The sequence below is a fragment of the Chiloscyllium plagiosum genome, unplaced genomic scaffold (assembly GCF_037043375.1).
Source record: "Chiloscyllium plagiosum isolate Xiang-an unplaced genomic scaffold, Cpla_swu_hap1 HiC_scaffold_48, whole genome shotgun sequence".
Lineage (NCBI taxonomy): Eukaryota > Metazoa > Chordata > Chondrichthyes > Orectolobiformes > Hemiscylliidae > Chiloscyllium > Chiloscyllium plagiosum.
Window position 1 is genome coordinate 53,123,718 of NW_028270186.1, and position 12,500 is coordinate 53,136,217.

The following is a 12,500-nucleotide window of genomic DNA, read 5'->3' on the forward strand; positions in this document are numbered from 1 at the left end:
AACCAAGGACACTTAGAATTTTTTAGAGGCAGTACAAATCAGTAACCAGTGACACTTAGAATTTTTTAGGCTCAGTACAAATCAGTAACCAGTGACACTTAGAATTTTTTCCAGTCAGTACAAATCAGTAACCAAGGACACTTAGAATTTTTTTGAGGCAGTACAAATCAGTAACCAACGACACTTAGAATTTTTTTGAGTCAGTACAAATCAGTAACCAGTGACACTTAGAATTTTTTTGATGCAGTACAAATCAGTAACCAACGACACTTAGAATTTTTTTGATGCAGTACAAATCAGTAACCAAGGACACTTAGAATTTTTTAGAGTCAGTACAAATCAGTAACCAGTGACACTTAGAATTTTTTTGAGGCAGTACAAATCAGTAACCAGTGACACTTAGAATTTTTTCCAGTCAGTACAAATCAGTAACCAACGACACTTAGAATTTTTTTGAGGCAGTACAAATCAGTAACCAGTGACACTTAGAATTTTTTTGAGGCAGTACAAATCAGTAACCAGTGACACTTAGAATTTTTTCCAGTCAGTACAAATCAGTAACCAAGAACACTTAGAATTTTTTTGAGGCAGTACAAATCAGTAACCAGTGACACTTAGAATTTTTTTGAGGCAGTACAAATCAGTAACCAGTGACACTTAGAATTTTTTCCAGTCAGTACAAATCAGTAACCAACGACACTTAGAATTTTTTTGATGCAGTACAAATCAGTAACCAAGGACACTTAGAATTTTTTTGAGGCAGTACAAATCAGTAACCAGTGACACTTAGAATTTTTTAGGCTCAGTACAAATCAGTAACCAGTGACAATTAGAATTTTTTCCAGTCAGTACAAATCAGTAACCAAGAACACTTAGAATTTTTTTGAGGCAGTACAAATCAGTAACCAACGACACTTAGAATTTTTTTGAGGCAGTACAAATCAGTAACCAACGACACTTAGAATTTTTTTGAGTCAGTACAAATCAGTAACCAGTGACACTTAGAATTTTTTTGATGCAGTACAAATCAGTAACCAACGACACTTAGAATTTTTTTGATGCAGTACAAATCAGTAACCAAGGACACTTAGAATTTTTTAGAGTCAGTACAAATCAGTAACCAGTGACACTTAGAATTTTTTTGATGCAGTACAAATCAGTAACCAACGACACTTAGAATTTTTTCCAGTCAGTACAAATCAGTAACCAGTGACACTTAGAATTTTTTTGAGTCAGTACAAATCAGTAACCAGTGACACTTAGAATTTTTTTGATGCAGTACAAATCAGTAACCAACGACACTTAGAATTTTTTCCAGTCAGTACAAATCAGTAACCAGTGACACTTAGAATTTTTTTGAGTCAGTACAAATCAGTAACCAGTGACACTTAGAATTTTTAGGGTCCAAACTGTGATGGGAGCGAACTTGACTGCTCATACCGACTTTGAGTGCTCGAGGCCGGCTAGCCCAGCCGGATTTGACCCGGTGGTTACAAATCAGTAACCAGTGACACTTAGAATTTTTTCCAGTCAGTACAAATCAGTAACCAGTGACACTTAGAATTTTTTTGAGTCAGTACAAATCAGTAACCAGTGACACTTAGATTTTTTAGGGTCCAAACTGTGCTGGGAGCGAACTTGACTGCTCATACCGACTTTGAGTGCTCGAGGCCGGCTAGCCCGGCCGGATTTGACCCGGTGGTTCAGCCGAAGGTCTCGACTTTGAGAGCGGACCGGCCCCCGCGTTCGGGCCGATTTTCATGCATTTCCCAAGTCGGCAAGTGGTCCAAACTGTGATGGGAGCGAACTTGACTGCTCATACCGACTTTGAGTGCTCGAGGCCGGCTAGCCCGGCCGGATTTGACCCGGTGGTTCAGCCGAAGGTCTCGACTTTGAGAGCGGACCGGCCCCCGCGTTGGGGCCGATTTTCGTGCATTTCCCAAGTCGGCAAGTGGTCCAAACTGTGATGGGAGCGAACCTGACTGCTCATACCGACTTTGAGTGCTCGGGGCCGGCTAGCCCGGCCGGATTTGACCCGGTGGTTACAAATCAGTAACCGACGACACTTAGAATTTATTTCAGTCAGTACCAATCAGTAACCCGTGACACTTAGACTTTTTTAGGGTCCAAACTGTGATGGGAGCGAACTTGACTGCTCATACCGACTTTGAGTGCTCGAGGCCGGCTAGCCCGGCCGGATTTGACCCGGTGGTTACAAATCAGTAAACAACGTCACTTAGAATTTATTTCAGTCAGTACCAATCAGTAACCAACGACACTTAGAGTTTTATTCAGTCAGTACAAATCAGTAACCCGTGACACTTAGACTTTTTTAGGGTCCAAACTGTGATGGGAGCGAACTTGACTGCTCATACCGACTTTGAGTGCTCGAGGCCGGCTAGCCCAGCCGGATTTGACCCGGTGGTTACAAATCAGTAACCAACGACACTTAGAATTTTTTTGAGGCAGTACAAATCAGTAACCAGTGACACTTAGAATTTTTTAGGCTCAGTACAAATCAGTAACCAGTGACACTTAGAATTTTTTTGAGGCAGTACAAATCAGTAACCAGTGACACTTAGAATTTTTTCCAGTCAGTACAAATCAGTAACCAACGACACTTAGAATTTTTTTGATGCAGTACAAATCAGTAACCAAGGACACTTAGAATTTTTTTGAGGCAGTACAAATCAGTAACCAGTGACACTTAGAATTTTTTAGGCTCAGTACAAATCAGTAACCAGTGACAATTAGAATTTTTTCCAGTCAGTACAAATCAGTAACCAAGAACACTTAGAATTTTTTTGAGGCAGTACAAATCAGTAACCAACGACACTTAGAATTTTTTTGAGGCAGTACAAATCAGTAACCAGTGACACTTAGAATTTTTTAGGCTCAGTACAAATCAGTAACCAGTGACACTTAGACTTTTTTTAGGGTCCAAACTGTGATGGGAGCGAACTTGACTGCTCATACCGACTTTGAGTGCTCGGGGCCGGCTAGCCCGGCCGGATTTGACCCGGTGGTTACAAATCAGTAACCAAGGACACTTAGAATTTTTTTGAGGCAGTACAAATCAGTAACCAGTGACACTTAGAATTTTTTAGGCTCAGTACAAATCAGTAACCAGTGACACTTAGAATTTTTTCCAGTCAGTACAAATCAGTAACCAAAGACACTTAGAATTTTTTTGAGGCAGTACAAATCAGTAACCAGTGACACTTAGAATTTTTTCCAGTCAGTACAAATCAGTAACCAGTGACACTTAGAATTTTTTTTGAGTCAGTACAAATCAGTAACCAACGACACTTAGATTTTTTAGGGTCCAAACTGTGATGGGAGCGAACTTGACTGCTCATACCGGCTTTGCGTGCTCGGGGCCGGCTAGCCCGGCCGGATTTGACCCGGTGGTTACAAATCAGTAACCAAGGACACTTAGAATTTTTTAGAGTCAGTACAAATCAGTAACCAGTGACACTTAGAATTTTTTTGAGTCAGTACAAATCAGTAACCAGTGACACTTAGAATTTTTTTGATGCAGTACAAATCAGTAACCAAGGACACTTAGAATTTTTTCGAGGCAGTACAAATCAGTAACCAGTGACACTTAGAATTTTTTAGGCTCAGTACAAATCAGTAACCAACGACACTTAGAATTTTTTTGAGTCTGTAGAAGTCAGTAACCAAGTGCATTTTTGAATTGGTTACTGACTTCTCCTTTCGAGTTGCGGCTGTGGTTGGCTTCAATTAGTCGTGGGGGCTTAATTATCGCCCAGGGGAGCATGCCCCGGTAGTGTGGCCGGGGACGGAGTGCCTTTTGAAGGGGGTGTTTCTGAATTTGGATCCTTTTTGAGTAGCATTGTCGGATGGGTGTGATTTTGAAGGGTGTGTTGGCCGGCGGTGGGGTCAGGCTTTGGGTGAGTGTCCCGCCTTCGGGAGCGGACCGGCCCCCGCGTTCGGGCCGATTTTCGTGCATTTCCCAAGTCGGCAAGTGGTCCAAACTGTGATGGGAGCGAACTTGACTGCTCATACCGGCTTTGCGTGCTCGGGGCCGGCTAGCCCGGCCGGATTTGACCCGGTGGTTCAGCCGAAGGTCTCGACTTTGAGAGCGGACCGGCCCCCGCGTTCGGGCCGATTTTCGTGCATTTCCCAAGTCGGCAAGTGGTCCAAACTGTGATGGGAGCGAACTTGACTGCTCATACCGACTTTGAGTGCTCGAGGCCGGCTAGCCCGGCCGAATTTGACCCGGTGGTTACAAATCAGTAAACAACGTCACTTAGAATTTATTTCAGTCAGTACCAATCAGTAACCCGTGACACTTAGACTTTTTTAGGGTCCAAACTGTGATGGGAGCGAACTTGACTGCTCATACCGACTTTGAGTGCTCGAGGCCGGCTAGCCCGGCCGGATTTGACCCGGTGGTTACAAATCAGTAAACAACGTCACTTAGAATTTATTTCAGTCAGTACCAATCAGTAACCAACGACACTTAGAGTTTTATTCAGTCAGTACAAATCAGTAACCCGTGACACTTAGACTTTTTTAGGGTCCAAACTGTGATGGGAGCGAACTTGACTGCTCATACCGACTTTGAGTGCTCGAGGCCGGCTAGCCCAGCCGGATTTGACCCGGTGGTTACAAATCAGTAACCAACGACACTTAGAATTTTTTTGAGGCAGTACAAATCAGTAACCAGTGACACTTAGAATTTTTTAGGCTCAGTACAAATCAGTAACCAGTGACACTTAGACTTTTTTTAGGGTCCAAACTGTGATGGGAGCGAACTTGACTGCTCATACCGACTTTGAGTGCTCGGGGCCGGCTAGCCCGGCCGGATTTGACCCGGTGGTTACAAATCAGTAACCGACGACACTTAGAATTTTTTTGAGGCAGTACAAATCAGTAACCAGTGACACTTAGAATTTTTTAGGCTCAGTACAAATCAGTAACCAGTGACACTTAGACTTTTTTTAGGGTCCAAACTGTGATGGGAGCGAACTTGACTGCTCATACCGACTTTGAGTGCTCGGGGCCGGCTAGCCCGGCCGGATTTGACCCGGTGGTTACAAATCAGTAACCAAGGACACTTAGAATTTTTTAGAGGCAGTACAAATCAGTAACCAACGACACTTAGAATTTTTTAGGCTCAGTACAAATCAGTAACCAACGACACTTAGAATTTTTTCCAGTCAGTACAAATCAGTAACCAAGGACACTTAGAATTTTTTTGAGGCAGTACAAATCAGTAACCAACGACACTTAGAATTTTTTTGAGTCAGTACAAATCAGTAACCAGTGACACTTAGAATTTTTTTGATGCAGTACAAATCAGTAACCAACGACACTTAGAATTTTTTTGATGCAGTACAAATCAGTAACCAAGGACACTTAGAATTTTTTAGAGTCAGTACAAATCAGTAACCAGTGACACTTAGAATTTTTTTGAGGCAGTACAAATCAGTAACCAGTGACACTTAGAATTTTTTCCAGTCAGTACAAATCAGTAACCAACGACACTTAGAATTTTTTTGAGGCAGTACAAATCAGTAACCAGTGACACTTAGAATTTTTTTGAGGCAGTACAAATCAGTAACCAGTGACACTTAGAATTTTTTCCAGTCAGTACAAATCAGTAACCAAGAACACTTAGAATTTTTTTGAGGCAGTACAAATCAGTAACCAGTGACACTTAGAATTTTTTTGAGGCAGTACAAATCAGTAACCAGTGACACTTAGAATTTTTTCCAGTCAGTACAAATCAGTAACCAACGACACTTAGAATTTTTTTGATGCAGTACAAATCAGTAACCAAGGACACTTAGAATTTTTTTGAGGCAGTACAAATCAGTAACCAGTGACACTTAGAATTTTTTAGGCTCAGTACAAATCAGTAACCAGTGACAATTAGAATTTTTTCCAGTCAGTACAAATCAGTAACCAAGAACACTTAGAATTTTTTTGAGGCAGTACAAATCAGTAACCAACGACACTTAGAATTTTTTTGAGGCAGTACAAATCAGTAACCAACGACACTTAGAATTTTTTTGAGTCAGTACAAATCAGTAACCAGTGACACTTAGAATTTTTTTGATGCAGTACAAATCAGTAACCAACGACACTTAGAATTTTTTTGATGCAGTACAAATCAGTAACCAAGGACACTTAGAATTTTTTAGAGTCAGTACAAATCAGTAACCAGTGACACTTAGAATTTTTTTGATGCAGTACAAATCAGTAACCAACGACACTTAGAATTTTTTCCAGTCAGTACAAATCAGTAACCAGTGACACTTAGAATTTTTTTGAGTCAGTACAAATCAGTAACCAGTGACACTTAGAATTTTTAGGGTCCAAACTGTGATGGGAGCGAACTTGACTGCTCATACCGACTTTGAGTGCTCGAGGCCGGCTAGCCCAGCCGGATTTGACCCGGTGGTTACAAATCAGTAACCAGTGACACTTAGAATTTTTTCCAGTCAGTACAAATCAGTAACCAGTGACACTTAGAATTTTTTTGAGTCAGTACAAATCAGTAACCAGTGACACTTAGATTTTTTAGGGTCCAAACTGTGCTGGGAGCGAACTTGACTGCTCATACCGACTTTGAGTGCTCGAGGCCGGCTAGCCCGGCCGGATTTGACCCGGTGGTTCAGCCGAAGGTCTCGACTTTGAGAGCGGACCGGCCCCCGCGTTCGGGCCGATTTTCATGCATTTCCCAAGTCGGCAAGTGGTCCAAACTGTGATGGGAGCGAACTTGACTGCTCATACCGACTTTGAGTGCTCGAGGCCGGCTAGCCCGGCCGGATTTGACCCGGTGGTTCAGCCGAAGGTCTCGACTTTGAGAGCGGACCGGCCCCCGCGTTGGGGCCGATTTTCGTGCATTTCCCAAGTCGGCAAGTGGTCCAAACTGTGATGGGAGCGAACCTGACTGCTCATACCGACTTTGAGTGCTCGGGGCCGGCTAGACCAGCCGGATTTGACCCGGTGGTTACAAATCAGTAAACAACGTCACTTAGAATTTATTTCAGTCAGTACAAATCAGTAACCATCGACACTTAGAATTTTTTTGAATCAGTACAAATCAGTAACCAGTGACACTTAGAATTTTTTAGGGTCCAGACTGTGATGGGAGCGAACTTGACTGCTCATACCGACTTTGAGTGCTCGAGGCCGGCTAGCCCGGCCGGATTTGACCCGGTGGTTACAAATCAGTAACCAACGACACTTAGAATTTTATTCAGTCAGTACAAATCAGTCACCAGTGACACTTAGAATTTTTTAGGGTCCAGACTGTGATGGGAGCGAACTTGACTGCTCATACCGACTTTGAGTGCTCGAGGCCGGCTAGCCCGGCCGGATTTGACCCGGTGGTTACAAATCAGTAACCAACGACACTTAGAATTTTTTCGAGTCAGTACAAATCAGTAACCAGTGACACTTAGATTTTTTAGGGTCCAAACTGTGATGGGAGCGAACTTGACTGCTCATACCGACTTTGAGTGCTCGAGGCCGGCTAGCCCGGCCGGATTTGACCCGGTGGTTCTGCCGAAGGTCTCGCCTTCGAGAGCGGACCCTGCCACCGTGTTCAGGCCGAGTTTCATGCATTTCCAACGTTGGGAAATCAGTAACCAGAAAAACTTAGAAAAAATGCCCAAAAAGAAGAAATCAGTAACCAGAAAAACTTAGAAAAATGCCCGAAAATGAGAAATGAGTAACCAGAAAAACTTAGAAAAATGCCCAAAAAGAAGAAATGAGTAACCAGAAAAACTTAGAAAAATGCCCAAAAAGAAGAAATGAGTAACCAGAAAAACTTAGAAAAATGCCCAAAAAGAAGAAATCAGTAACTAGAAAAACTTAGAAAAATGCCCGAAAATGAGAAATGAGTAACCAGAAAAACTTAGAAAAATGCCCAAAAAGAAGAAATCAGTAACTAGAAAAACTTAGAAAAATGCCCAAAAATAAGAAATGAGTAACCAGAAAAACTTAGAAAAATGCCCAAAAAGAAGAAATCAGTAACTAGAAAAACTTAGAAAAATGCCCGAAAATGAGAAATGAGTAACCAGAAAAACTTAGAAAAATGCCCAAAAAGAAGAAATGAGTAACCAGAAAAACTTAGAAAAATGCCCAAAAAGAAGAAATGAGTAACCAGAAAAACTTAGAAAAATGCCCAAAAAGAAGAAATCAGTAACTAGAAAAACTTAGAAAAATGCCCAAAAATAAGAAATGAGTAACCAGAAAAACTTAGAAAAATGCCCAAAAAGAAGAAATCAGTAACTAGAAAAACTTAGAAAAATGCCCGAAAATGAGAAATGAGTAACCAGAAAAACTTAGAAAAATGCCCAAAAAGAAGAAATGAGTAACCAGAAAAACTTAGAAAAATGCCCAAAAAGAAGAAATGAGTAACCAGAAAAACTTAGAAAAATGCCCAAAAAGAAGAAATCAGTAACTAGAAAAACTTAGAAAAATGCCCAAAAATAAGAAATGAGTAACCAGAAAAACTTAGAAAAATGCCCAAAAAGAAGAAATCAGTAACTAGAAAAACTTAGAAAAATGCCCAAAAAGAAGAAATCAGTAACTAGAAAAACTTAGAAAAATGCCCGAAAATGAGAAATGAGTAACCAGAAAAACTTAGAAAAATGCCCAAAAAGAAGAAATGAGTAACCAGAAAAACTTAGAAAAATGCCCAAAAAGAAGAAATGAGTAACCAGAAAAACTTAGAAAAATGCCCAAAAAGAAGAAATCAGTAACTAGAAAAACTTAGAAAAATGCCCGAAAATGAGAAATGAGTAACCAGAAAAACTTAGAAAAATGCCCAAAAAGAAGAAATGAGTAACCAGAAAAACTTAGAAAAATGCCCAAAAAGAAGAAATGAGTAACCAGAAAAACTTAGAAAAATGCCCAAAAAGAAGAAATCAGTAACTAGAAAAACTTAGAAAAATGCCCGAAAATGAGAAATGAGTAACCAGAAAAACTTAGAAAAATGCCCAAAAAGAAGAAATCAGTAACTAGAAAAACTTAGAAAAATGCCCGAAAATGAGAAATGAGTAACCAGAAAAACTTAGAAAAATGATCAAAAATAATAAATCAGTAACCAGAAAAACTTAGGAAAAAACACTTAGAAAATTTTTCAGCAAAGTGTGAAAAATATTCTAAGTGTCAGCGGAGGAAAGTGCCGAAGCATCGGGAAAGATTCACAAACTCGCGCCGAACATGTGTTCCGAAGTGCCGCAGGAACTGTGTGAATTGAGCCCGGCAAATGGCCAACTGTCATTTTGTGTCTGCAGCCCGAAAACTTTAACTTTGTCTGTCGCGGAAGTCCCGAGCGGGAAAAATCCAAACGGTTTTGCGGGGATCGAGTTCCAGAGCGATGCAGTCAAATTTGAAATTCAGACCCATTCAGTGCCACTTGCATTTGTTACACAGTGAGGTTGGCGGGGTACCCGGAGATTTCTGGGAACACGATTTTTAGAACAAAATGGCGGCGCGGGACCTTTTTGAAAGGCATCCGAAAAACGGTTCCACGGGCATAGCACTCTAATGGCGGGTATGAGTGCATGCTGGAGAGCTCTTGGAAGTCGAATTTTTGACACTTTGTCAATTTTTTGACAGAATTGCCAAACTCTCCCTGTCTGTTCTAAGAGTCGGTCAGAGACCTGTGTGGAGGTCTCTTGACACGATTGGAGGGCGGGCAATCCCCACGTTGACTCCGGCCGTCCCTCCACAGGCGCTCGTGTCCAAAATGAAGGCGAGAGACGCGAGTGGCCTGGTTCCCTTGGGTGCTGCCAGGAAGGATGCGGGCTGACCCTTGCCTGAGCACTCCCTAAAGCCTCTTACGAGTCGAGGGCCGGCCTCGGGCGCCGCACGACCGGCTCTGGGAGTGGGTGGCCGCTATTGTGAATAGGCTGGTCCTTCCCGCTGCCACCCGGCCAAGTGCGACGGCTCTGCCGCCCTGCGGTGCTCGTCACCCAGGTTTGGGGAACTCGGTCAGAGGCTGTGGCGGGGGGTCTCTTGACACGATTGGAGGACGGGCCATCCCCACGTTGACTCCGGCCGTCCCTCCACAGGCGCTCGTGTCCAAAATGAAGGCGAGAGACGCGAGTGGCCTGGTTCCCTTGGGTGCTGCCAGGAAGGGTGCGGGCTGACCCTTGCCTGAGCACTCCGTAAAGCCTCTTACGAGTCGAGGGCCGGCCTCGGGCGCCGCACGACCGGCTCTGGGAGTGGGTGGCCGCTATTGTGAATAGGCTGGTCCTTCCTGCTGCCATCCGGCCAAGTGCGACGGCTCTGCCGCCCTGCGCTGCTCGTCACCCAGGTTTGGGGAACTCGGTCAGAGGCCGTGGCGGGGGGTCTCTTGACACGATTGGAGGACGGGCCATCCCCACGTTGACTCCGGCCGTCCCTCCACAGGCGCTCGTGTCCAAAATGAAGGCGAGAGACGCGAGTGGCCTGGATCCCTTGGGTGCCGCCAGGAAGGGTGTGGGCTGACCCTTGCCTGAGCACACGTTAAAGCCTCTTACGAGTCGAGGGCCGGCCTCGGGCGCCGCACGACCGGCTCTGGGAGTGGGTGGCCGCTATTGTGAATAGGCTGGTCCTTCCCGCTGCCATCCGGCCAAGTGCGACGGCTCTGCCGCCCTGCGGTGCTCGTCACCCAGGTTTGGGGAACTCGGTCAGAGGCCGGTGCGGGGGGTCTCTTGACACGATTGGAGGACGGGCCATCCCCACGTTGACTCCGGCCGTCCCTCCACAGGCGCTCGTGTCCAAAATGAAGGCGAGAGACGCGAGTGGCCTGGATCCCTTGGGTGCCGCCAGGAAGGGTGTGGGCTGACCCTTGCCTGAGCACACGTTAAAGCCCCTTACGAGTCGAGGGACGGCCTCGGGCGCCGCACGACCGGCTCTGGGAGTGGGTGGCCGCTATTGTGTATAGGCTGGTCCTTCCCGCTGCCATCCGGCCAAGTGCGACGGCGCTGCCGCCCTGCGGTGCTCGTCACCCAGGTTTGGGGAACTCGGTCAGAGGCCGGTGCGGGGGTCTCTTGACACGATTGGAGGACGGGCCACCCCCACGTTGACTCCGGCCGTCCGTCCACAGGCGCTCGTGTCCAAAATGAAGGCGAGAGACGCGAGTGGCCTGGATCCCTTGGGTGCCGCCAGGAAGGGTGTAGGCTGGCCCTTGCCTGAGCACACTGTAAAGCCTCTTACGAGTCGAGGGTCGGCCTCGGGCGCCGCACGACCGGCTCTGGGAGTGGGTGGCCGCTATTGTGAATAGGCTGGTCCTTCCCGCTGCCATCCGGCCAAGTGCGACGGCTCTGCCGCCCTGCGCTGCTCGTCACCCAGGTTTGGGGAACTCGGTCAGAGGCCGGTGCGGGGGGTCTCTTGACACGATTGGAGGACGGGCCATCCCCACGTTGACTCCGGCCGTCCGTCCACAGGCGCTCGTGTCCAAAACGAAGGCGAGAGACGCGAGTGGCCTGGATCCCTTGGGTGCCGCCAGGAAGGGTGTGGGCTGACCCTTGCCTGAGCACACGTTAAAGCCTCTTACGAGTCGAGGGTCGGCCTCGGGTGCCGCACGACCGGCTCTGGGAGTGGGTGGCCGCTATTGTGAATAGGCTGGTCCTTCCCGCTGCCACCCGGCCAAGTGCGACGGCTCTGCCGCCCTGCGGTGCTCGTCACCCAGGTTTGTGCAACTCGGTCAGAGGCCGAAGGCGGAGGTCTCTTGACACGATTGGAGGACGGGCCATCCCCACGTTGAATCCGGACGTCCCTCCACAGGCGCTCGTGTCGAAAATGAAAGGCGAGAGAGACGTGAGTGGCCTTGGTTCCCTTTGGGTGTTGCCAGGAAGGATGCGGGCTGACCCTTGCCTGAGCACACCCAGGTTTTTGCAACTCGGTCAGAGGCCGGGGCAGAGGTCTCTTGAAACGACTGGAGGGCGGGCAATCCCCACGTTGAATCCGGCCGTCCCTCCACAGGCGCTCGTGCCGAAATTGAAGGCGAGAGAGGCGAGTGGCCTTGCTTCCCTTGTGTGTTGCCAGGAAGGATGTGGTCTGACCCTTGCCTGAGCACACCAAGGTTTGTGCAACTCAGTCAGAGGCCGGGGGCAGAGGTCTCTTGAAACGACTGGAGGGCGGGCAATCCCCACGTTGAATCCGGCCGTCCCTCCACAGGCGCTCGTGCCGAAATTGAAGGCGAGAGAGGCGAGTGGCCTTGCTTCCCTTGTGTGTTGCCAGGAAGGATGTGGTCTGACCCTTGCCTGAGCACACCAAGGTTTGTGCAACTCAGTCAGAGGCCGGGGGCAGAGGTCTCTTGAAACGACTGGAGGGCGGGCAATCCCCACGTTGTATCCGGCCGTCCCTCCACAGGCGCTCGTGTCGAAAATGAAAGGCGAGAGACGCGAGTGGCCTTGGTTCCCTTGGGTGTTGCCAGGAAGGATGTGGTCTGACCCTTGCCTGAGCACACCAAGGTTTGTGCAACTCAGTCAGAGGCCGGGGCAGAGGTCTCTTGGAACGAT